The following is a 25,219-nucleotide window of genomic DNA, read 5'->3' as shown; positions in this document are numbered from 1 at the left end:
TTCTCTTTTACACAGACTACTGAAAACCCGCATAGTGCGTAAGACTACTCCCATGCTACAGAACTCCCGTAAAGTGTTTCCTACACTCAGGATGCAGAACTCTTGTAAACTGCCTCTCACTACATCCAATGTAGAGAAATCCTGTAAGCTGCTTCTCTTTTACTCAGACTGCTGAAAACCTGCATAGTGCTTAAGACTACTCCTATGCAAGAGAACTCCCGTAAAGTGTTTTCTACCCTCAGTATGCAGGACTCCTTTAAACTGCCTCTCACTACTTCCAATGTACAGAAATCCTGTAAGCTTCTTCTCTTTTACCCAGACTACTGAAAACCCGCATAGTGCGTAAGACTACTCCCATGCTACAGAACTCCCGTAAAGTGTTTCCTACACTCAGGATGCAGAACTCCATTAAACTGCCTCTCACTACTTCCAATGTACAGAAATCCTGTAAGCTGCTTTTCTTTTACTCAGACTACTGAAAACCCGCATAGTGCGTAAGACTACTCCCATGCTACAGAACTCCCGTAAAGTGTTTCCTACACTGGATGCAGAACTCCTGTAAACTGCCTCTCACTACTTCCAATGTACAGAAATCCTGTAAGCTGCTTCTCTTTTACTCAGACTACTGAAAACCCGCATAGTGCGTAAGACTACTCCCATGCTACAGAACTCCCGTAAAGTGTTTCCTACACTGGATGCAGAACTCCTGTAAACTGCCTCTCACTACTTCCAATGTACAGAAATCCTGTAAGCTGCTTCTCTTTTACTCAGACTACTGAAAACCCGCATAGTGCATAAGACTACTCCCATGCTACAGACCTCCCGTAAAGTGTTTCCTACCCTCAGGATGCAGGACTCCTTTAAACTGCCTCTCCCCACTTCCAGTGTACAGAAATCCTGTAAGCTGCTTCTCTTTTACTCAGACTACTAAAAACCCGCATAAAGAATAAGAATTCTCCCATGCTACAGAACTCCCGAAAAGTGTTTCCTACACTCAGGATGCAGAACTCCTGTAAACTGCCTCTCACTACTTCCAATGTACAGAAATCCTGTAAGCTGCTTCTCTTTTACTCAGAGAAGTGAAAACCCGCATAGTGCGGAAGACTACTCCCATGGTACAGAACTCCCGTAAAGTGTTTCTTACTTTAAGGATGCAGAACTCCATTAAACTGCCTTTCACTACTTCCAATGTACAGAAATCCTGTAAGCTGCTTCTCTTTTACTCAGACTACTGAAAACCCGCATAGTGCGTAAGACTACTCCCATGCTACAGAACTCCCGTAAAGTGTTTCCTACTTTAAGGATGCAGGACTCCTTTAAACTGCCTCTCACTACTTCCAATGTACAGAAATCCTGAAAGCTGCTTCTCTTTTACACAGACTACTGAAAACCCGCATAGTGCGTAAGACTACTCCCATGCTACAGAACTCCCGTAAAGTCTTTCCTACACTCAGGATGCAGAACTCTTGTAAACTGCCTCTCACTACTTCCAATGTACAGAAATCCTGTAAGCTGCTTCTCTTTTACTCAGACTGCTGAAAACCCGCATAGTACTTAAGACTACTCCTATGCAAGAGAACTCCCGTAAAGTGTTTTCAACCCGCAGTATGCAGGACTCCTTTAAACTGCCTCTCACTACTTCCAATGTACAGAAATCCTGTAAGCTTCTTCTCTTTTACCCAGACTACTGAAAACCCGCATAGTGCGTAAGACTACTCCCATGCTACAGAACTCCCGTAAAGTGTTTCCTACACTCAGGATGCAGAACTCCTGCAAACTGCCTCTCACTACTTCCAATGTACAGAAATCCTGTAAGCTGCTTCTCTTTTACTCAGACTACTGAAAACCCGCATAGTGCGTAAGACTACTCCCATGCTACAGAACTCCCGTAAACTGTTTGCTACACTGGATGCAGAACTCCTGTAAACTACCTCTCACTAGTTCCAATGTAAAGAAATCCTGTAAGCTGCTTCTCTTTTACTCAGAATACTGAAAACCCGCATAGTGCGTAAGACTACTCCCATGCTACAGAACTCCCGTAAAGTGTTTCCTACCCTCAGGCTGCAGAACTCCTTTAAACTGCCTCTTACTACTTCCAATGTACAAAAATCCTGTAACCTGCTTCTCTTTTAATCAGACTACTGAAAACCCGCATAGTGCTTAAGACTAGTCCCATGCTACAGAAATCCCGTAAAGTGTTTTCTACACTGGATACAGAACTCCTGTAAACTGCCTCTCACTACTTCCAATGTACAGAAATCCTGTAAGCTGCTTCTCTTTTTTCAGTCTACTGAAAACCCGCATTGTGTGTAAGACTACTCCCATGCTACAGAACTCCCGTAAAGTGATTCCTACACTCAGGATGCAGAACTCCTGTAAACTGCCTCTCACTACTTCCAATGTACAGAAATCCTGTAAGCTGCTTCTCTTTTACTGAGACTACTGAAAACCCGCATAGTGCGTAAGACTACTCCCATGCTACAGAACTCCCGTAAAGTGTTTCCTACCCTCAGGATGCAGGACTCCTGTAATTGCCTCTCACTATTTCCAATGTACAGAAATCCTGTAAGCTGCTTCTCTTTTACTCAGACTACTGAAAACCCGCATAGTGCGTAAGACTACTCCCATGGTACTGAACTCCCGTAAAGTGTTTCCTACACTGGATGCAGAACTCCTGTAAACTGCCTCTCACTACTTCCAATGTACAGAAATCCTGTAAGCTGCTTCTCTTTTACTCAGACTACTGAAAACCCGCATAGTGCGTACGACTACTCCCATGCTACAGAACTCCCGTAAAGTGTTTCCTACACTCAGTATGCAGAACTCCTGTAAACTGCCTCTCACTACTTCCAATGTACAGAAATCCTGTAAGCTGCTTCTCTTTTACTCAGACTACTGAAAACCCGCATAGTGCATAAGACTACTCCCCTGCTACAGACCTCCCGTAAAGTGTTTCCTACCCTCAGGATGCAGGACTCCTTTAAACTGCCTCTCCCCACTTCCAGTGTACAGAAATCCTGTAAGCTGCTTCTCTTTTACTCAGACTACTGAAAACCCGCATAAAGAATAAGAATTCTCCCATGCTACAGAACTCCCGAAAAGTGTTTCCTACACTCAGGATGCAGAACTCCTGTACACTGCCTCTCACTACTTCCAAGGTACAGAAATCCTGTAAGCTGCTTCTCTTTTACTCAGACTACTGAAAACCCGCATAGTGCGTAAGTCTACTCCCATGCTACAGAACTCCCGTAAAGTGTTTCCTACACTGGATGCAGAACTCCTGTAAACTGCCTCTCACTACTTCCAATGTACAGAAATCCTGTAAGCTGCTTCTCTTTTACTCAGACTACTGAAAACCCGCATAGTGCGTAAGACTACTCCCATGCTACAGAACTCCCGTAAACTGTTTGCTACACTGGATGCAGAACTCCTGTAAACTACCTCTCACTAGTTCCAATGTAAAGAAATCCTGTAAGCTGCTTCTCTTTTACTCAGACTACTGAAAACCCGCATAGTGCGTAAGACTACTCCCATGCTACAGAACTCCCGTAAAGTGTTTCCTACCCTCAGGCTGCAGAACTCCTTTAAACTTCTCTTACTACTTCCAATGTACAGAAATCCTGTAAGCTGCATCTCTTTTTTCAGACTACTGAAAACCCGCATTGTTGCGTAAGACTACCCCCATGCTACAGAACTCCCGTAAAGTGTTTCCTACACTCAGAATGCAGAACTCCTGTAAACTGCCTCTCACTACTTCCAATGTACAGAAATCCTGTAAGCTGCATCTCTTTTTTCAGACTACTGAAAACCCGCATTGTGTGTAAGACTACTCCCATGCTACAGACCTCCCGTAAAGTGTTTCCTACACTCAGGATGCAGGACTCCTTTAAACTGCCTCTCCCCACTTCCAGTGTACAGAAATCCTGTAAGCTGCTTCTCTTTTACTCAGACTACTGAAAACCCACACAGTGTGTAAGACTACTCCCATGCTCAGAACTCCCGTAAAGTGTTTCCTACACTCAGGATGCAGAACTCCTGTAAACTGCCTCTCACTACTTCCAATGTACAGAAATCCTGTAAGCTCCTTACTTTTACTCAGACTACTGAAAACCCGCATAGTGCGGAAGACTACTCCCATGGTACAGAACTCCCGTAAAGTGTTTCTTACTTTAAGGATGCAGAACTCCATTAAACTGCCTTTCACTACTTCCAATGTACAGAAATCCTGTAAGCTGCTTCTCTTTTACTCAGACTACTGAAAACCCGCATAGTGCGTAAGACTACTCCCATGCTACAGAACTCCCGTAAAGTGTTTCCTACTTTAAGGATGCAGGACTCCTTTAAACTGCCTCTCACTACTTCCAATGTACAGAAATCCTGAAAGCTGCTTCTCTTTTACACAGACTACTGAAAACCCGCATAGTGCGTAAGACTACTCCCATGCTACAGAACTCCCGTAAAGTGTTTCCTACACTCAGGATGCAGAACTCTTGTAAACTGCCTCTCACTACTTCTAATGTACAGAAATCCTGTAAGCTGCTTCCCTTTTACTCAGACTGCTGAAAACCCGCATAGTGCTTAAGACTACTCCTATGCAAGAGAACTCCCGTAAAGTGTTTTCAACCCGCAGTATGCAGGACTCCTTTAAACTGCCTCTCACTACTTCCAATGTACAGAAATCCTGTAAGCTTCTTCTCTTTTACCCAGACTACTGAAAACCCGCATAGTGCGTAAGACTACTCCCATGCTACAGAACTCCCGTAAAGTGTTTCCTACACTGAGGATGCAGAACTCCTGCAAACTGCCTCTCACTACTTCCAATGTACAGAAATCCTGTAAGCTGCTTCTCTTTTACTCAGACTACTGAAAACCCGCATAGTGCGTAAGACTACTCCCATGCTACAGAACTCCCGTAAAGTGTTTCCTACCCTCAGGATGCAGGACTGCTTTAAACTGCCTCTCACTACTTCCAATGTATAGAAATCCTGTAAGCTGCTTCTCTTTTACTCAGACTACTGAAAACCCGCATAAAGAGTAAGAATTCTCCCATGCTACAGAACTCCCGTAAAGTGTTTCCTACACTCAGGATGCAGAACTCCTGTAAACTGCCTCTCACTACTTCCAATGTACAGAAATCCTGTAAGCTGCTTCTCTTTTTTCAGACTACTGAAAACCCGCATTGTGTGTAAGACTACTCCCATGGTACAGACCTCCCGTAAAGTGTTTCCTACCCTCAGGATGCAGGACTCCTTTAAACTGCCTCTCCCCACTTCCAGTGTACAGAAATCCTGTAAGCTGCTTCTCTTTTACTCAGACTACTGAAAACCCACACAGTGTGTAAGACTACTCCCATGCTCAGAACTCCCGTAAAGTGTTTCCTACACTCAGCATGCAGAACTCCTGTAAACTGCCTCTCACTACTTCCAATGTACAGAAATCCTGTAAGCTCCTTACTTTTACTCAGACTACTGAAAACCCGCATAGTGCGTAAGACTACTCCCATGCTACAGAACTCCCGTAAAGTGTTTCCTACTTTAAGGATGCAGAACTCCATTAAACTGCCTTTCACTACTTCCAATGTACAGAAATCCTGTAAGCTGCTTCTCTTTTACTCAGACTACTGAAAACCCGCATAGTGCGTAAGACTACTCCCATGCTACAGAACTCCCGTAAAGTGTTTCCTACACTCAGGATGCAGAACTCCTGTAAACTGCCTCTCACTACTTCCAATGTACAGAAATCCTGTATGCTGCTTCTCTTTTACTCAGACTACTGAAAACCCGCATATTGCTTAAGACTACTCCTATGCAAGAGAACTCCCGTAAAGTGTTTTCTACCCTCAGTATGCAGGACTCCTTTAAACTGCCTCTCACTACTTCCAATGTACAGAAATCCTGTAAGCTTCTTCTCTTTTACCCAGACTACTGAAAACCCGCATAGTGCGTAAGACTACTCCCATGCTACAGAACTCCCGTAAAGTGTTTCCTACACTGAGGATGCAGAACTCCTGCAAACTGCCTCTCACTACTTCCAATGTACAGAAATCCTGTAAGCTGCTTCTCTTTTACTCAGACTACTGAAAACCCGCATAGTGCGTAAGACTACTCCCATGCTACGGAACTCCCGTAAAGTGTTTCCTACCCTCAGGATGCAGGACTGCTTTAAACTGCCTCTCACTACTTCCAATGTATAGAAATCCTGTAAGCTGCTTCTCTTTTACTCAGACTACTGAAAACCCGCATAAAGAGTAAGAATTCTCCCATGCTACAGAACTCCCGTAAAGTGTTTCCTACACTCAGGATGCAGAACTCCTGTAAACTGCCTCTCACTACTTCCAATGTACAGAAATCCTGTAAGCTGCTTCTCTTTTACTCAGACTACTGAAAACCCGCGTAGTGCGTAAGACTACTCCCATGCTACTGAACTCCCTTAAAGTGTTTCCTACACTTAGGATGCAGAACTCCTGTAAACAGCCTCTCACTACTTCCAATGTACAGAAATCATGTAAGCTGCTTCTCTTTTACTCAGACTACTGAAAACCCGCATTGTTGCGAAAGACTACCCCCATGCTACAGAACTCCCGTAAAGTGTTTCATACACTCAGGATGCAGAACTCCTGTAAACTGCCTCTCACTACTTCCAATGTACAGAAATGCTGTAAGCTGCTTCTCTTTTACTCAGACTACTGAAAACCCGCATAGTGCGTAAGTCTACTCCCATCTACAGAAATCCCGTAAAGTGTTTCCTACACTCAGGTTGCAGAACTCCTGAAAACTTCCCCTTTCTAATTCCAATATACAGAAATCCTGTAAGCTGCTTCTCTTTTACTCAGACTACTAAAAACCCGCATAGTGCGTAAGACTACTCCCATGCTACAGAACTCCCGTAAAGTGTTTCCTACACTCAGGATGCAGAACTCCTGTAAACTGCCTCTCACTACTTCCAATGTACAGAAATCCTGAAAGCTGCTTCTTTTTTACAAAGACTACTGAAAACCCGCATAGTGCTTAAGACTACTCCTATGGAAGAGTACTCCCGTAAAGTGTTTTCAACCCTCAGTATGCAGGACTCCTTTAAACTGCCTCTCACTACTTCCAATGTACAGAAATCCTGTAAGCTTCTTCTCTTTTACCCAGACTACTGAAAACCCGCATAGTGCGTAAGACTACTCCCATGCTACAGAACTCCCGTAAAGTGTTTCCTACACTGAGGATGCAGAACTCCTGCAAACTGCCTCTCACTACTTCCAATGTACAGAAATCCTGTAAGCTGCTTCTCTTTTACTCAGACTACTGAAAACCCGCATAGTGCGTAAGACTACTCCCATGCTACAGAACTCCCGTAAAGTGTTTCCTACACTCAGGATGCAGGACTGCTTTAAACTGCCTCTCACTACTTCCAATGTATAGAAATCCTGTAAGCTGCTTCTCTTTTACTCAGACTACTGAAAACCCGCATAAAGAGTAAGAATTCTCCCATGCTACAGAACTCCCGTAAAGTGTTTCCTACACTCAGGATGCAGAACTCCTGTAAACTGCCTCTCACTACTTCCAATGTACAGAAATCCTGTAAGCTGCTTCTTTTTTTTCAGACTACTGAAAACCCGCATTGTGTGTAAGACTACTCCCATGCTACAGACCTCCCGTAAAGTGTTTCCTACCCTCAGGATGCAGGACTCCTTTAAACTGCCTCTCCCCACTTCCAGTGTACAGAAATCCTGTAAGCTGCTTCTCTTTTACTCAGACTACTGAAAACCCACACAGTGTGTAAGACTACTCCCATGCTCAGAACTCCCGTAAAGTGTTTCCTACACTCAGGATGCAGAACTCCTGTAAACTGCCTCTCACTACTTCCAATGTACAGAAATCCTGTAAGCTGCTTCTCTTTTACTCAGACTACTGAAAACCCGCATAGTGCGTAAGACTACTCCCATGCTACAGACCTCCCGTAAAGTGTTTCCTACTTTAAGTATGCAGAACTCCATTAAACTGCCTTTCACTACTTCCAATGTACAGAAATCCTGTAAGCTGCTTCTCTTTTACTCAGACTACTGAAAACCCGCATAGTGCGTAAGACTACTCCCATGCTACAGAACTCCCGTAAAGTGTTTCCTACACTCAGGATGCAGAACTCCTGTAAACTGCCTCTCACTAGTTCCAATGTGGAGAAATCCTGTAAGCTGCTTCTCTTTTACTCAGACTACTGAAAACCCGCATATTGCTTAAGACTACTCCTATGCAAGAGAACTCCCGTAAAGTGTTTTCTACCCTCAGTATGCAGGACTCCTTTAAACTGCCTCTCACTACTTCCAATGTACAGAAATCCTGTAAGCTTCTTCTCTTTTACCCAGACTACTGAAAACCCGCATAGTGCGTAAGACTACTCCCATGCTACAGAACTCCCGTAAAGTGTTTCCTACACTGAGGATGCAGAACTCCTGCAAACTGCCTCTCACTACTTCCAATGTACAGAAATCCTGTAAGCTGCTTCTCTTTTACTCAGACTACTGAAAACCCGCATAGTGCGTAAGACTACTCCCATGCTACAGTACTCCCGTAAAGTGTTTCCTACCCTCAGGATGCAGGACTGCTTCAAACTGCCTCTCACTACTTCCAATGTATAGAAATCCTGTAAGCTGCTTCTCTTTTACTCAGACTACTGAAAACCCGCATAAAGAGTAAGAATTCTCCCATGCTACAGAACTCCCGTAAAGTGTTTCCTACACTCAGGATGCAGAACTCCTGTAAACTGCCTCTCACTACTTCCAATGTACAGAAATCCTGTAAGCTGCTTCTCTTTTACTCAGACTACTGAAAACCCGCGTAGTGCGTAAGACTACTCCCATGCTACAGAACTCCCTTAAAGTGTTTCCTACACTTAGGATGCAGAACTCCTGTAAACAGCCTCTCACTACTTCCAATGTACAGAAATCATGTAAGCTGCTTCTCTTTTACTCAGACTACTGAAAACCAGCATTGTTGCGAAAGACTACCCCCATGCTACAGAACTCCCGTAAAGTGTTTCATACACTCAGGATGCAGAACTCCTGTAAACTGCCTCTCACTACTTCCAATGTACAGAAATTCTGTAAGCTGCTTCTCTTTTACTCAGACTACTAAAAACCCGCATAGTGCGTAAGACTACTCCCATGCTACAGAACTCCCGTAAAGTGTTTCCTACACTCAGGATGCAGAACTCCTGTAAACTGCCTCTCACTACTTCCAATGTACAGAAATCCTGAAAGCTGCTTCTTTTTTACAAAGACTACTGAAAACCCGCATCGTGCGTAAGACTACTCCCATGCTACAGAACTCCCGTAAAGTGTTTCCTACACTCAGGATGCAGAACTCCTGTAAACTGCCTCTCACTACTTCCAATGTACAGAAATCCTGTAAGCTGCTTCTCTTTTACTCAGACTACTGAAAACCCGCGTAGTGCGTAAGACTACTCCCATGCTACTGAACTCCCTTAAAGTGTTTCCTACACTTAGGATGCAGAACTCCTGTAAACAGCCTCTCACTACTTCCAATGTACAGAAATCATGTAAGCTGCTTCTCTTTTACTCAGACTACTGAAAACCCGCATTGTTGCGAAAGACTACCCCCATGCTACAGAACTCCCGTAAAGTGTTTCATACACTCAGGATGCAGAACTCCTGTAAACTGCCTCTCACTACTTCCAATGTACAGAAATCCTGTAAGCTGCTTCTCTTTTACTCAGACTACTGAAAACCTGCATAAAGAGTAAGAATTCTCCCATGCTACAGAACTCCCGTAAAGTGTTTCCTACACTCAGGATGCAGAACTCCTGTAAACTGCCTCTCACTACTTCCAATGTACAGAAATCCTGTAAGCTGCTTCTCTTTTTTCAGACTACTGAAAACCCGCATTGTGTGTAAGACTACTCCCATGCTACAGACCTCCCGTAAAGTGTTTCCTACCCTCAGGATGCAGGACTCCTTTAAACTGCCTCTCCCCACTTCCAGTGTACAGAAATCCTGTAAGCTGCTTCTCTTTTACTCAGACTACTGAAAACCCACACAGTGTGTAAGACTACTCCCATGCTCAGAACTCCCGTAAAGTGTTTCCTACACTCAGGATGCAGAACTCATGTAAACTGCCTCTCACTACTTCCAATGTACAGAAATCCTGTAAGCTGCTTCTCTTTTACTCAGACTACTGAAAACCCACACAGTGTGTAAGACTACTCCCATGCTCAGAACTCCCGTAAAGTGTTTCCTACACTCAGGATGCAGAACTCCTGTAAACTGCCTCTCACTACTTCCAATGTACAGAAATCCTGTAAGCTCCTTACTTTTACTCAGACTACTGAAAACCCGCATAGTGCGGAAGACTACTCCCATGGTACAGAACTCCCGTAAAGTGTTTCTTACTTTAAGGATGCAGAACTCCATTAAACTGCCTTTCACTACTTCCAATGTACAGAAATCCTGTAAGCTGCTTCTCTTTTACTCAGACTACTGAAAACCCGCATAGTGCGTAAGACTACTCCCATGCTACAGAACTCCCGTAAAGTGTTTCCTACTTTAAGGATGCAGGACTCCTTTAAACTGCCTCTCACTACTTCCAATGTACAGAAATCCTGAAAGCTGCTTCTCTTTTACACAGACTACTGAAAACCCGCATAGTGCGTAAGACTACTCCCATGCTACAGAACTCCCGTAAAGTGTTTCCTACACTCAGGATGCAGAACTCTTGTAAACTGCCTCTCACTACTTCCAATGTACAGAAATCCTGTAAGCTGCTTCTCTTTTACTCAGACTGCTGAAAACCCGCATAGTGCTTAAGACTACTCCTATGCAAGAGAACTCCCGTAAAGTGTTTTCAGCCCGCAGTATGCAGGACTCCTTTAAACTGCCTCTCACTACTTCCAATGTACAGAAATCCTGTAAGCTTCTTCTCTTTTACCCAGACTACTGAAAACCCGCATAGTGCGTAAGACTACTCCCATGCTACAGAACTCCCGTAAAGTGTTTCCTACACTGAGGATGCAGAACTCCTGCAAACTGCCTCTCACTACTTCCAATGTACAGAAATCCTGTAAGCTGCTTCTCTTTTACTCAGACTACTGAAAACCCGCATAGTGCGTAAGACTACTCCCATGCTACAGAACTCCCGTAAAGTGTTTCCTACCCTCAGGATGCAGGACTGCTTTAAACTGCCTCTCACTACTTCCAATGTATAGAAATCCTGTAAGCTGCTTCTCTTTTACTCAGACTACTGAAAACCCGCATAAAGAGTAAGAATTCTCCCATGCTACAGAACTCCCGTAAAGTGTTTCCTACACTCAGGATGCAGAACTCCTGTAAACTGCCTCTCACTACTTCCAATGTACAGAAATCCTGTAAGCTGCTTCTCTTTTTTCAGACTACTGAAAACCCGCATTGTGTGTAAGACTACTCCCATGGTACAGACCTCCCGTAAAGTGTTTCCTACCCTCAGGATGCAGGACTCCTTTAAACTGCCTCTCCCCACTTCCAGTGTACAGAAATCCTGTAAGCTGCTTCTCTTTTACTCAGACTACTGAAAACCCACACAGTGTGTAAGACTACTCCCATGCTCAGAACTCCCGTAAAGCGTTTCCTACACTCAGGATGCAGAACTCCTGTAAACTGCCTCTCACTACTTCCAATGTACAGAAATCCTGTAAGCTCCTTACTTTTACTCAGACCACTGAAAACCCGCATAGTGCGTAAGACTACTCCCATGCTACAGAACTCCCGTAAAGTGTTTCCTACTTTAAGGATGCAGAACTCCATTAAACTGCCTTTCACTACTTCCAATGTACAGAAATCCTGTAAGCTGCTTCTCTTTTACTCAGACTACTGAAAACCCGCATAGTGCGTAAGACTACTCCCATGCTACAGAACTCCCGTAAAGTGTTTCCTACCCTCAGGATGCAGGACTGCTTTAAACTGCCTCTCACTACTTCCAATGTATAGAAATCCTGTAAGCTGCTTCTCTTTTACTCAGACTACTGAAAACCTGCATAAAGAGTAAGAATTCTCCCATGCTACAGAACTCCCGTAAAGTGTTTCCTACACTCAGGATGCAGAACTCCTGTAAACTGCCTCTCACTACTTCCAATGTACAGAAATCCTGTAAGCTGCTTCTCTTTTTTCAGACTACTGAAAACCCGCATTGTGTGTAAGACTACTCCCATGCTACAGACCTCCCGTAAAGTGTTTCCTACCCTCAGGATGCAGGACTCCTTTAAACTGCCTCTCCCCACTTCCAGTGTACAGAAATCCTGTAAGCTGCTTCTCTTTTACTCAGACTACTGAAAACCCACACAGTGTGTAAGACTACTCCCATGCTCAGAACTCCCGTAAAGTGTTTCCTACACTCAGGATGCAGAACTCCTGTAAACTGCCTCTCACTACTTCCAATGTACAGAAATCCTGTAAGCTGCTTCTCTTTTACTCAGACTACTGAAAACCCACACAGTGTGTAAGACTACTCCCATGCTCAGAACTCCCGTAAAGTGTTTCCTACACTCAGGATGCAGAACTCCTGTAAACTGCCTCTCACTACTTCCAATGTACAGAAATCCTGTAAGCTCCTTACTTTTACTCAGACTACTGAAAACCCGCATAGTGCGGAAGACTACTCCCATGGTACAGAACTCCCGTAAAGTGTTTCTTACTTTAAGGATGCAGAACTCCATTAAACTGCCTTTCACTACTTCCAATGTACAGAAATCCTGTAAGCTGCTTCTCTTTTACTCAGACTACTGAAAACCCGCATAGTGCGTAAGACTACTCCCATGCTACAGAACTCCCGTAAAGTGTTTCCTACTTTAAGGATGCAGGACTCCTTTAAACTGCCTCTCACTACTTCCAATGTACAGAAATCCTGAAAGCTGCTTCTCTTTTACACAGACTACTGAAAACCCGCATAGTGCGTAAGACTACTCCCATGCTACAGAACTCCCGTAAAGTGTTTCCTACACTCAGGATGCAGAACTCTTGTAAACTGCCTCTCACTACTTCCAATGTACAGAAATCCTGTAAGCTGCTTCTCTTTTACTCAGACTGCTGAAAACCCGCATAGTGCTTAAGACTACTCCTATGCAAGAGAACTCCCGTAAAGTGTTTTCAGCCCGCAGTATGCAGGACTCCTTTAAACTGCCTCTCACTACTTCCAATGTACAGAAATCCTGTAAGCTTCTTCTCTTTTACCCAGACTACTGAAAACCCGCATAGTGCGTAAGACTACTCCCATGCTACAGAACTCCCGTAAAGTGTTTCCTACACTGAGGATGCAGAACTCCTGCAAACTGCCTCTCACTACTTCCAATGTACAGAAATCCTGTAAGCTGATTCTCTTTTACTCAGACTACTGAAAACCCGCATAGTGCGTAAGACTACTCCCATGCTACAGAACTCCCGTAAAGTGTTTCCTACCCTCAGGATGCAGGACTGCTTTAAACTGCCTCTCACTACTTCCAATGTATAGAAATCCTGTAAGCTGCTTCTCTTTTACTCAGACTACTGAAAACCCGCATAAAGAGTAAGAATTCTCCCATGCTACAGAACTCCCGTAAAGTGTTTCCTACACTCAGGATGCAGAACTCCTGTAAACTGCCTCTCACTACTTCCAAGGTACAGAAATCCTGTAAGCTGCTTCTCTTTTTTCAGACTACTGAAAACCCGCATTGTGTGTAAGACTACTCCCATGCTACAGACCTCCCGTAAAGTGTTTCCTACCCTCAGGATGCAGGACTCCTTTAAACTGCCTCTCCCCACTTCCAGTGTACAGAAATCCTGTAAGCTGCTTCTCTTTTACTCAGACTACTGAAAACCCACACAGTGTGTAAGACTACTCCCATGCTCAGAACTCCCGTAAAGTGTTTCCTACACTCAGGATGCAGAACTCCTGTAAACTGCCTCTCACTACTTCCAATGTACAGAAATCCTGTAAGCTCCTTACTTTTACTCAGACCACTGAAAACCCGCATAGTGCGTAAGACTACTCCCATGCTACAGAACTCCCGTAAAGTGTTTCCTACTTTAAGGATGCAGAACTCCATTAAACTGCCTTTCACTACTTCCAATGTACAGAAATCCTGTAAGCTGCTTCTCTTTTACTCAGACTACTGAAAACCCGCATAGTGCGTAAGACTACTCCCATGCTACAGAACTCCCGTAAAGTGTTTCCTACACTCAGGATGCAGAACTCCTGTAAACTGCCTCTCACTACTTCCAATGTACAGAAATCCTGTATGCTGCTTCTCTTTTACTCAGACTACTGAAAACCCGCATATTGCTTAAGACTACTCCTATGCAAGAGAACTCCCGTAAAGTGTTTTCTACCCTCAGTATGCAGGACTCCTTTAAACTGCCTCTCACTACTTCCAATGTACAGAAATCCTGTAAGCTTCTTCTCTTTTACCCAGACTACTGAAAACCCGCATAGTGTGTAAGACTACTCCCATGCTACAGAACTCCCGTAAAGTGTTTCCTACACTGAGGATGCAGAACTCCTGCAAACTGCCTCTCACTACTTCCAATGTACAGAAATCCTGTAAGCTGCTTCTCTTTTACTCAGACTACTGAAAACCCGCATAGTGCGTAAGACTACTCCCATGCTACAGAACTCCCGTAAAGTGTTTCCTACCCTCAGGATGCAGGACTGCTTTAAACTGCCTCTCACTACTTCCAATGTATAGAAATCCTGTAAGCTGCTTCTCTTTTACTCAGACTACTGAAAACCCGCATAAAGAGTAAGAATTCTCCCATGCTACAGAACTCCCGTAAAGTGTTTCCTACACTCAGGATGCAGAACTGCTGTAAACTGCCTCTCACTACTTCCAATGTACAGAAATCCTGTAAGCTGCTTCTCTTTTACTCAGACTACTGAAAACCCGCGTAGTGCGTAAGACTACTCCCATGCTACTGAACTCCCTTAAAGTGTTTCCTACACTTAGGATGCAGAACTCCTGTAAACAGCCTCTCACTACTTCCAATGTACAGAAATCATGTAAGCTGCTTCTCTTTTACTCAGACTACTGAAAACCCGCATTGTTGCGAAAGACTACCCCCATGCTACAGAACTCCCGTAAAGTGTTTCCTACACTCAGGATGCAGAACTCCTGTAAACTGCCTCTCACTACTTCCAATGTACAGAAATCCTGTAAGCTGCTTCTCTTTTTTCAGACTACTGAAAACCCGCATTGTGTGTAAGACTACTCCCATGGTACAGACCTCCCGTAAAGTGTTTCCTACCCTCAGGATGCAGGACTCCTTTAAACTGCCTCTCCCCACTTCCAGTGTACAGAAATCCTGTAAGCTGCTTCTCTTTTACTCAGACTACTGAAAACCCACACAGTGTGTAAGACTACTCCCATGCTCAGAACTCCCGTAAAGTGTTTCCTACACTCAGGATGCAGAACTCCTGTAAACTGCCTCTCACTACTTCCAATGTACAGAAATCCTGTAAGCTCCTTACTTTTACTCAGACTACTGAAAACCCGCATAGTGCGTAAGACTACTCCCATGCTACAGAACTCCCGTAAAGTGTTTCCTACTTTAAGGATGCAGAACTCCATTAAACTGCCTTTCACTACTTCCAATGTACAGAAATCCTGTAAGCTGCTTCTCTTTTACTCAGACTACTGAAAACCCGCATAGTGCGTAAGACTACTCCCATGCTACAGAACTCCCGTAAAGTGTTTCCTACACTCAGGATGCAGAACTCCTGTAAACTGCCTCTCACTACTTCCAATGTACAGAAATCCTGTATGCTGCTTCTCTTTTACTCAGACTACTGAAAACCCGCATATTGCTTAAGACTACTCCTATGCAAGAGAACTCCCGTAAAGTGTTTTCTACCCTCAGTATGCAGGACTCCTTTAAACTGCCTCTCACTACTTCCAATGTACAGAAATCCTGTAAGCTTCTTCTCTTTTACCCAGACTACTGAAAACCCGCATAGTGTGTAAGACTACTCCCATGCTACAGAACTCCCGTAAAGTGTTTCCTACACTGAGGATGCAGAACTCCTGCAAACTGCCTCTCACTACTTCCAATGTACAGAAATCCTGTAAGCTGCTTCTCTTTTACTCAGACTACTGAAAACCCGCATAGTGCGTAAGACTACTCCCATGCTACAGAACTCCCGTAAAGTGTTTCCTACCCTCAGGATGCAGGACTGCTTTAAACTGCCTCTCACTACTTCCAATGTATAGAAATCCTGTAAGCTGCTTCTCTTTTACTCAGACTACTGAAAACCCGCATAAAGAGTAAGAATTCTCCCATGCTACAGAACTCCCGTAAAGTGTTTCCTACACTCAGGATGCAGAACTCCTGTAAACTGCCTCTCACTACTTCCAATGTACAGAAATCCTGTAAGCTGCTTCTCTTTTACTCAGACTACTGAAAACCCGCGTAGTGCGTAAGACTACTCCCATGCTACTGAACTCCCTTAAAGTGTTTCCTACACTTAGGATGCAGAACTCCTGTAAACAGCCTCTCACTACTTCCAATGTACAGAAATCATGTAAGCTGCTTCTCTTTTACTCAGACTACTGAAAACCCGCATTGTTGCGAAAGACTACCCCCATGCTACAGAACTCCCGTAAAGTGTTTCATACACTCAGGATGCAGAACTCCTGTAAACTGCCTCTCACTACTTCCAATGTACAGAAATGCTGTAAGCTGCTTCTCTTTTACTCAGACTACTGAAAACCCGCATAGTGCGTAAGTCTACTCCCATCTACAGAAATCCCGTAAAGTGTTTCCTACACTCAGGTTGCAGAACTCCTGAAAACTTCCCCTTTCTAATTCCAATATACAGAAATCCTGTAAGCTGCTTCTCTTTTACTCAGACTACTGAAAACCCGCATAGTGCGTAAGACTACTCCCATGCTACAGAACTCCCGTAAAGTGTTTCCTACACTCAGGATGCAGAACTCCTGTAAACTGCCTCTCACTACTTCCAATGTACAGAAATCCTGAAAGCTGCTTCTTTTTTACAAAGACTACTGAAAACCCGCATAGTGCTTAAGACTACTCCTATGGAAGAGAACTCCCGTAAAGTGTTTTCAACCCTCAGTATGCAGGACTCCTTTAAACTGCCTCTCACTATTTCCAATGTACAGAAATCCTGTAAGCTTCTTCTCTTTTACCCAGACTACTGAAAACCCGCATAGTGCGTAAGACTACTCCCATGCTACAGAACTCCCGTAAAGTGTTTCCTACACTGAGGATGTAGAACTCCTGCAAACTGCCTCTCACTACTTCCAATGTACAGAAATCCTGTAAGCTGCTTCTCTTTTACTCAGACTACTGAAAACCCGCATAGTGCGTAAGACTACTCCCATGCTACAGAACTCCCGTAAAGTGTTTCCTACCCTCAGGATGCAGGACTGCTTTAAACTGCCTCTCACTACTTCCAATGTATAGAAATCCTGTAAGCTGCTTCTCTTTTACTCAGACTACTGAAAACCCGCATAAAGAGTAAGAATTCTCCCATGCTACAGAACTCCCGTAAAGTGTTTCCTACACTCAGGATGCAGAACTCCTGTAAACTGCCTCTCACTACTTCCAATGTACAGAAATCCTGTAAGCTGCTTCTTTTTTTTCAGACTACTGAAAACCCGCATTGTGTGTAAGACTACTCCCATGCTACAGACCTCCCGTAAAGTGTTTCCTACCCTCAGGATGCAGGACTCCTTTAAACTGCCTCTCCCCACTTCCAGTGTACAGAAATCCTGTAAGCTGCTTCTCTTTTACTCAGACTACTGAAAACCCACACAGTGTTAAGACTACTCCCATGCTCAGAACTCCCGTAAAGTGTTTCCTACACTCAGGATGCAGAACTCCTGTAAACTGCCTCTCACTACTTCCAATGTACAGAAATCCTGTAAGCTGCTTCTCTTTTACTCAGACTACTGAAAACCCGCATAGTGCGTAAGACTACTCCCATGCTACAGAACTCCCGTAAAGTGTTTCCTACTTTAAGGATGCAGAACTCCATTAAACTGCCTTTCACTACTTCCAATGTACAGAAATCCTGTAAGCTGCTTCTCTTTTACTCAGACTACTGAAAACCCGCATAGTGCGTAAGACTACTCCCATGCTACAGAACTCCCGTAAAGTGTTTCCTACACTCAGGATGCAGAACTCCTGTAAACTGCCTCTCACTACTTCCAATGTACAGAAATCCTGTAAGCTGCTTCTCTTTTACTCAGACTACTGAAAACCCGCATATTGCTTAAGACTACTCCTATGCAAGAGAACTCCCGTAAAGTGTTTTCTACCCTCAGTATGCAGGACTCCTTTAAACTGCCTCTCACTACTTCCAATGTACAGAAATCCTGTAAGCTTCTTCTCTTTTACCCAGACTACTGAAAACCCGCATAGTGCGTAAGACTACTCCCATGCTACAGAACTCCCGTAAAGTGTTTCCTACACTGAGGATGCAGAACTCCTGCAAACTGCCTCTCACTACTTCCAATGTACAGAAATCCTGTAAGCTGCTTCTCTTTTACTCAGACTACTGAAAACCCGCATAGTGCGTAAGACTACTCCCATGCTACAGAACTCCCGTAAAGTGTTTCCTACCCTCAGGATGCAGGACTGCTTTAAACTGCCTCTCACTACTTCCAATGTATAGAAATCCTGTAAGCTGCTTCTCTTTTACTCAGACTACTGAAAACCCGCATAAAGAGTAAGAATTCTCCCATGCTACAGAACTCCCGTAAAGTGTTTCCTACACTCAGGATGCAGAACTCCTGTAAACTGCCTCTCACTACTTCCAATGTACAGAAATCCTGAAAGCTGCTTCTTTTTTACAAAGACTACTGAAAACCCGCATAGTGCGTAAGACTACTCCCATGCTACAGAACTCCCGTAAAGTGTTTCCTACACTCAGGATGCAGAACTCCTGTAAACTGCCTCTCACTACTTCCAATGTACAGAAATCCTGAAAGCTGCTTCTTTTTTACAAAGACTACTGAAAACCCGCATAGTGCGTAAGACTACTCCCATGCTACAGAACTCCCGTAAAGTGTTTCCTACACTCAGGATGCAGAACTCCTGTAAACTGCCTCTCACTACTTCCAATGTACAGAAATCCTGTAAGCTGCTTCTCTTTTACTCAGACTACTGAAAACCCGCGTAGTGCGTAAGACTACTCCCATGCTACTGAACTCCCTTAAAGTGTTTCCTACACTTAGGATGCAGAACTCCTGTAAACAGCCTCTCAGTACTTCCAATGTACAGAAATCATGTAAGCTGCTTCTCTTTTACTCAGACTACTGAAAACCCGCATTGTTGCGAAAGACTACCCCCATGCTACAGAACTCCCGTAAAGTGTTTCATACACTCAGGATGCAGAACTCCTGTAAACTGCCTGTCACTACTTCCAATGTACAGAAATCCTGTAAGCTGCTTCTCTTTTACTCAGACTACTGAAAACCCGCATAGTGCGTAAGACTACTCCCATGCTACAGAACTCCCGTAAAGTGTTTCCCACCCTCAGGATGCAGGACTGCTTTAAACTGCCTCTCACTACTTCCAATGTATAGAAATCCTGTAAGCTGCTTCTCTTTTACTCAGATTACTGAAAACCCGCATAAAGAGTAAGAATTCTCCCATGCTACAGAACTCCCGTAAAGTGTTTCCTACACTCAGGATGCAGAACTCCTGTAAACTGCCTCTCACTACTTCCAATGTACAGAAATCCTGTAAGCTGCTTCTCTTTTTTCAGACTACTGAAAACCCGCATTGTGTGTAAGACTACTCCCATGCTACAGACCTCCCGTAAAGTGTTTCCTACCCTCAGGATGCAGGACTCCTTTAAACTGCCTCTCCCCACTTCCAGTGTACAGAAATCCTGTAAGCTGCTTCTCTTTTACTCAGACTACTGAAAACCCACACAGTGTGTAAGACTACTCCCATGCTCAGAACTCCCGTAAAGTGTTTCCTACACTCAGGATGCAGAACTCCTGTAAACTGCCTCTCACTACTTCCAATGTACAGAAATCCTGTAAGCTGCTTCTCTTTTACTCAGACTACTGAAAACCCGCATAGTGCGTAAGACTACTCCCATGCTACAGAACTCCCGTAAAGTGTTTCCTACTTTAAGGATGCAGAACTCCATTAAACTGCCTTTCACTACTTCCAATGTACAGAAATCCTGTAAGCTGCTTCTCTTTTACTCAGACTACTGAAAACCCGCATAGTGCGTAAGACTACTCCCATGCTACAGAACTCCCGTAAAGTGTTTCCTACACTCAGGATGCAGAACTCCTGTAAACTGCCTCTCACTACTTCCAATGTACAGAAATCCTGTAAGCTGCTTCTCTTTTACTCAGACTACTGAAAACCCGCATATTGCTTAAGACTACTCAATGCAAGAGAACTCCCGTAAAGTGTTTTCTACCCTCAGTATGCAGGACTCCTTTAAACTGCCTCTCACTACTTCCAATGTACAGAAATCCTGTAAGCTTCTTCTCTTTTACCCAGACTACTGAAAACCCGCATAGTGCGTAAGACTACTCCCATGCTACAGAACTCCCGTAAAGTGTTTCCTACACTGAGGATGCAGAACTCCTGCAAACTGCCTCTCACTACTTCCAATGTACAGAAATCCTGTAAGCTGCTTCTCTTTTACTCAGACTACTGAAAACCCGCATAGTGCGTAAGACTACTCCCATGCTACAGAACTCCCGTAAAGTGTTTCCTACCCTCAGGATGCAGGACTGCTTTAAACTGCCTCTCACTACTTCCAATGTATAGAAATCCTGTAAGCTGCTTCTCTTTTACTCAGACTACTGAAAACCCGCATAAAGAGTAAGAATTCTCCCATGCTACAGAACTCCCGTAAAGTGTTTCCTACACTCAGGATGCAGAACTCCTGTAAACTGCCTCTCACTACTTCCAATGTACAGAAATCCTGTAAGCTGCTTCTCTTTTACTCAGACTACTGAAAACCCGCGTAGTGCGTAAGACTACTCCCATGCTACTGAACTCCCTTAAAGTGTTTCCTACACTTAGGATGCAGAACTCCTGTAAACAGCCTCTCACTACTTCCAATGTACAGAAATCATGTAAGCTGCTTCTCTTTTACTCAGACTACTGAAAACCCGCATTGTTGCGAAAGACTACCCCCATGCTACAGAACTCCCGTAAAGTGTTTCATACACTCAGGATGCAGAACTCCTGTAAACTGCCTCTCACTACTTCCAATGTACAGAAATTCTGTAAGCTGCTTCTCTTTTACTCAGACTACTAAAAACCCGCATAGTGCGTAAGACTACTCCCATGCTACAGAACTCCCGTAAAGTGTTTCCTACACTCAGGATGCAGAACTCCTGTAAACTGCCTCTCACTACTTCCAATGTACAGAAATCCTGAAAGCTGCTTCTTTTTTACAAAGACTACTGAAAACCCGCATAGTGCGTAAGACTACTCCCATGCTACAGAACTCCCGTAAAGTGTTTCCTACACTCAGGATGCAGAACTCCTGTAAACTGCCTCTCACTACTTCCAATGTACAGAAATCCTGTAAGCTGCTTCTCTTTTACTCAGACTACTGAAAACCCGCGTAGTGCGTAAGACTACTCCCATGATACTGAACTCAAAGTGTTTCCTACACTTAGGATGCAGAACTCCTGTAAACAGCCTCTCACTACTTCCAATGTACAGAAATCATGTAAGCTGCTTCTCTTTTACTCAGACTACTGAAAACCCGCATTGTTGCGAAAGACTACCCCCATGCTACAGAACTCCCGTAAAGTGTTTCATACACTCAGGATGCAGAACTCCTGTAAACTGCCTCTCACTACTTCCAATGTACAGATATCCTGTAAGCTGCTTCTCTTTTACTCAGACTACTGAAAACCCGCATAGTGCGTAAGACTACTCCCATGCTACAGAACTCCCGTAAAGTGTTTCCTACCCTCAGGATGCAGGACTGCTTTAAACTGCCTCTCACTACTTCCAATGTACAGAAATCCTGTAAGCTGCTTCTCTTTTACTCAGACTACTGAAAACCCGCATAAAGAGTAAGAATTCTCCCATGCTACAGAACTCCCGTAAAGTGTTTCCTACACTCAGGATGCAGAACTCCTTTAAACTGCCTCTCACTACTTCCAATGTACAGAAATCCTGTAAGCTTCTTCTCTTTTTTCAGACTACTGAAAACCCGCATTGTGTGTAAGACTACTCCCATGCTACAGAACTCCCGTAAAGTGTTTCCTACCCTCAGGATGCAGGACTCCTTTAAACTGCCTCCCCCCACTTCCAGTGTACAGAAATCCTGTAAGCTGCTTCTCTTTTACTCAGACTACTGAAAACCCACACAGTGTGTAAGACTACTCCCATGCTCAGAACTCCCGTAAAGTGTTTCCTACACTCAGGATGCAGAACTCCTGTAAACTGCCTCTCACTACTTCCAATGTACAGAAATCCTGTAAGCTGCTTCTCTTTTACTCAGACTACTGAAAACCCGCATAGTGCGTAAGACTACTCCCATGCTACAGAACTCCCGTAAAGTGTTTCCTACTTTAAGGATGCAGAACTCCATTAAACTGCCTTTCACTACTTCCAATGTACAGAAATCCTGTAAGCTGCTTCTCTTTTACTCAGACTACTGAAAACCCGCATAGTGCGTAAGACTACTCCCATGCTACAGAACTCCCGTAAAGTGTTTCCTACACTCAGGATGCAGAACTCCTGTAAACTGCCTCTCACTACTTCCAATGTACAGAAATCCTGTAAGCTGCTTCTCTTTTACTCAGACTACTGAAAACCCGCATATTGCTTAAGACTACTCCTATGCAAGAGAACTCCCGTAAAGTGTTTTATACCCTCAGTATGCAGGACTCCTTTAAACTGCCTCTCACTACTTCCAATGTACAGAAATCCTGTAAGCTTCTTCTCTTTTACCCAGACTACTGAAAACCCGCATAGTGCGTAAGATTACTCCCATGCTACAGAACTCCCGTAAAGTGTTTCCTACACTGAGGATGCAGAACTCCTGCAAACTGCCTCTCACTACTTCCAATGTACAGAAATCCTGTAAGCTGCTTCTCTTTCACTCAGACTACTGAAAACCCGCATAGTGCGTAAGACTACTCCCATGCTACAGAACTCCCGTAAAGTGTTTCCTACCCTCAGGATGCAGGACTGCTTTAAACTGCCTCTTACTACTTCCAATGTATAGAAATCCTGTAAGCTGCTTCTCTTTTACTCAGACTACTGAAAACCCGCATAAAGAGTAAGAATTCTCCCATGCTACAGAACTCCCGTAAAGTGTTTCCTACACTCAGGATGCAGAACTCCTGTAAACTGCCTCTCACTACTTCCAATGTACAGAAATCCTGAAAGCTGCTTCTTTTTTACAAAGACTACTGAAAACCCGCATAGTGTGTAAGACTACTCCCATGCTACAGAACTCCCGTAAAGTGTTTCCTACACTCAGGATGCAGAACTCCTGTAAACTGCCTCTCACTACTTCCAATGTACAGAAATCCTGTAAGCTGCTTCTCTTTTACTCAGACTACTGAAAACCCGCGTAGTGCGTAAGACTACTCCCATGCTACTGAACTCCCTTAAAGTGTTTCCTACACTTAGGATGCAGAACTCCTGTAAACAGCCTCTCACTACTTCCAATGTACAGAAATCATGTAAGCTGCTTCTCTTTTACTCAGACTACTGAAAACCCGCATTGTTGCGAAAGACTACCCCCATGCTACAGAACTCCCGTAAAGTGTTTCATACACTCAGGATGCAGAACTCCTGTAAACTGCCTCTCACTACTTCCAATGTACAGAAATTCTGTAAGCTGCTTCTCTTTTACTCAGACTACTGAAAACCCGCATAGTGCGTAAGACTACTCCCATGCTACAGAAATCCCGTAAAGTGTTTCCTACACTCAGGTTGCAGAACTCCTGAAAACTTCCCCTTTCTAATTGGAATATACAGAAATCCTGTAAGCTGCTTCTCTTTTACTCAGACTACTAAAAACCCGCATAGTGCGTAAGACTACTCCCATGCTACAGAACTCCCGTAAAGTGTTTCCTACACTCAGGATGCAGAACTCCTGTAAACTGCCTCTCACTACTTCCAATGTACTGAAATCTTGAAAGCTGCTTCTTTTTTACAAAGACTACTGAAAACCCGCATAGTGCGTAAGACTACTCCCATGCTACAGAACTCCCGTAAAGTGTTTCCTACCCTCAGGATGCAGAACTCCAGTAAACTGCCTCTCACTACTTCCAATGTACAGAAATCCTGTAAGCTGCTTCTCTTTTACTCAGACTACTGAAAACCCGCATAGTGCGTAAGACTACTCCCATGCTACAGAACTCCCGTAAAGTGTTTCCTACCCTCAGGATGCAGAACTCCTGTAAACTGCCTCTCACTACTTCCAATGTACAGAAATCCTGTAAGCTGCTTCTCTTTTACTCAGACTACTGAACCCACATAGCGTGTAAGACTACACCCATGCTACAGAACTCCCGTAAAGTGTTTCCTACACTCAGCATGCAGGACTCCTGTAAACTGCCTCTCACTACTTCCAATGTACAGAAATCCTGTAAGCTGCTTCTCTTTTACTCAGACTACTGAAAACCCGCATAAAGAGTAAGAATTCTCCCATGCTACAGAACTCCCGTAAAGTGTTTCCTACACTCAGGATGCAGAACTCCTGTAAACTGCCTCTCACTACTTCCAATGTACAGAAATCCTGTAAGCTGCTTCTCTTTTTTCAGACTACTGAAAACCCGCATTGTGTGTAAGACTACTCCCATGCTACAGACCTCCCGTAAAGTGTTTCCTACCCTCAGGATGCAGGACTCCTTTAAACTGCCTCTCCCCACTTCCAGTGTACAGAAATCCTGTAAGCTGCTTCTCTTTTACTCAGACTACTGAAAACCCACACAGTGTGTAAGACTACTCCCATGCTCAGAACTCCCGTAAAGTGTTTCCTACACTCAGGATGCAGAACTTCTGTAAACTGCCTCTCACTACTTCCAATGTACAGAAATCCTGTAAGCTCCTTACTTTTACTCAGACTACTGAAAACCCGCATAGTGCGTAAGACTACTCCCATGCTACAGAACTCCCGTAAAGTGTTTCCTACTTTAAGGATGCAGAACTCAATTAAACTGCCTTTCACTACTTCCAATGTACAGAAATCCTGTAAGCTGCTTCTCTTTTACTCAGACTACTGAAAACCCGCATAGTGCG

The sequence above is a fragment of the Oryctolagus cuniculus genome, chromosome 21 (genome assembly GCF_051225735.1).
Source record: "Oryctolagus cuniculus isolate XC-2025 breed Fujian yellow rabbit chromosome 21, ASM5122573v1, whole genome shotgun sequence".
Classification (NCBI taxonomy): Eukaryota; Metazoa; Chordata; class Mammalia; order Lagomorpha; family Leporidae; genus Oryctolagus; species Oryctolagus cuniculus.
This window is presented reverse-complemented; position numbering follows the sequence as displayed.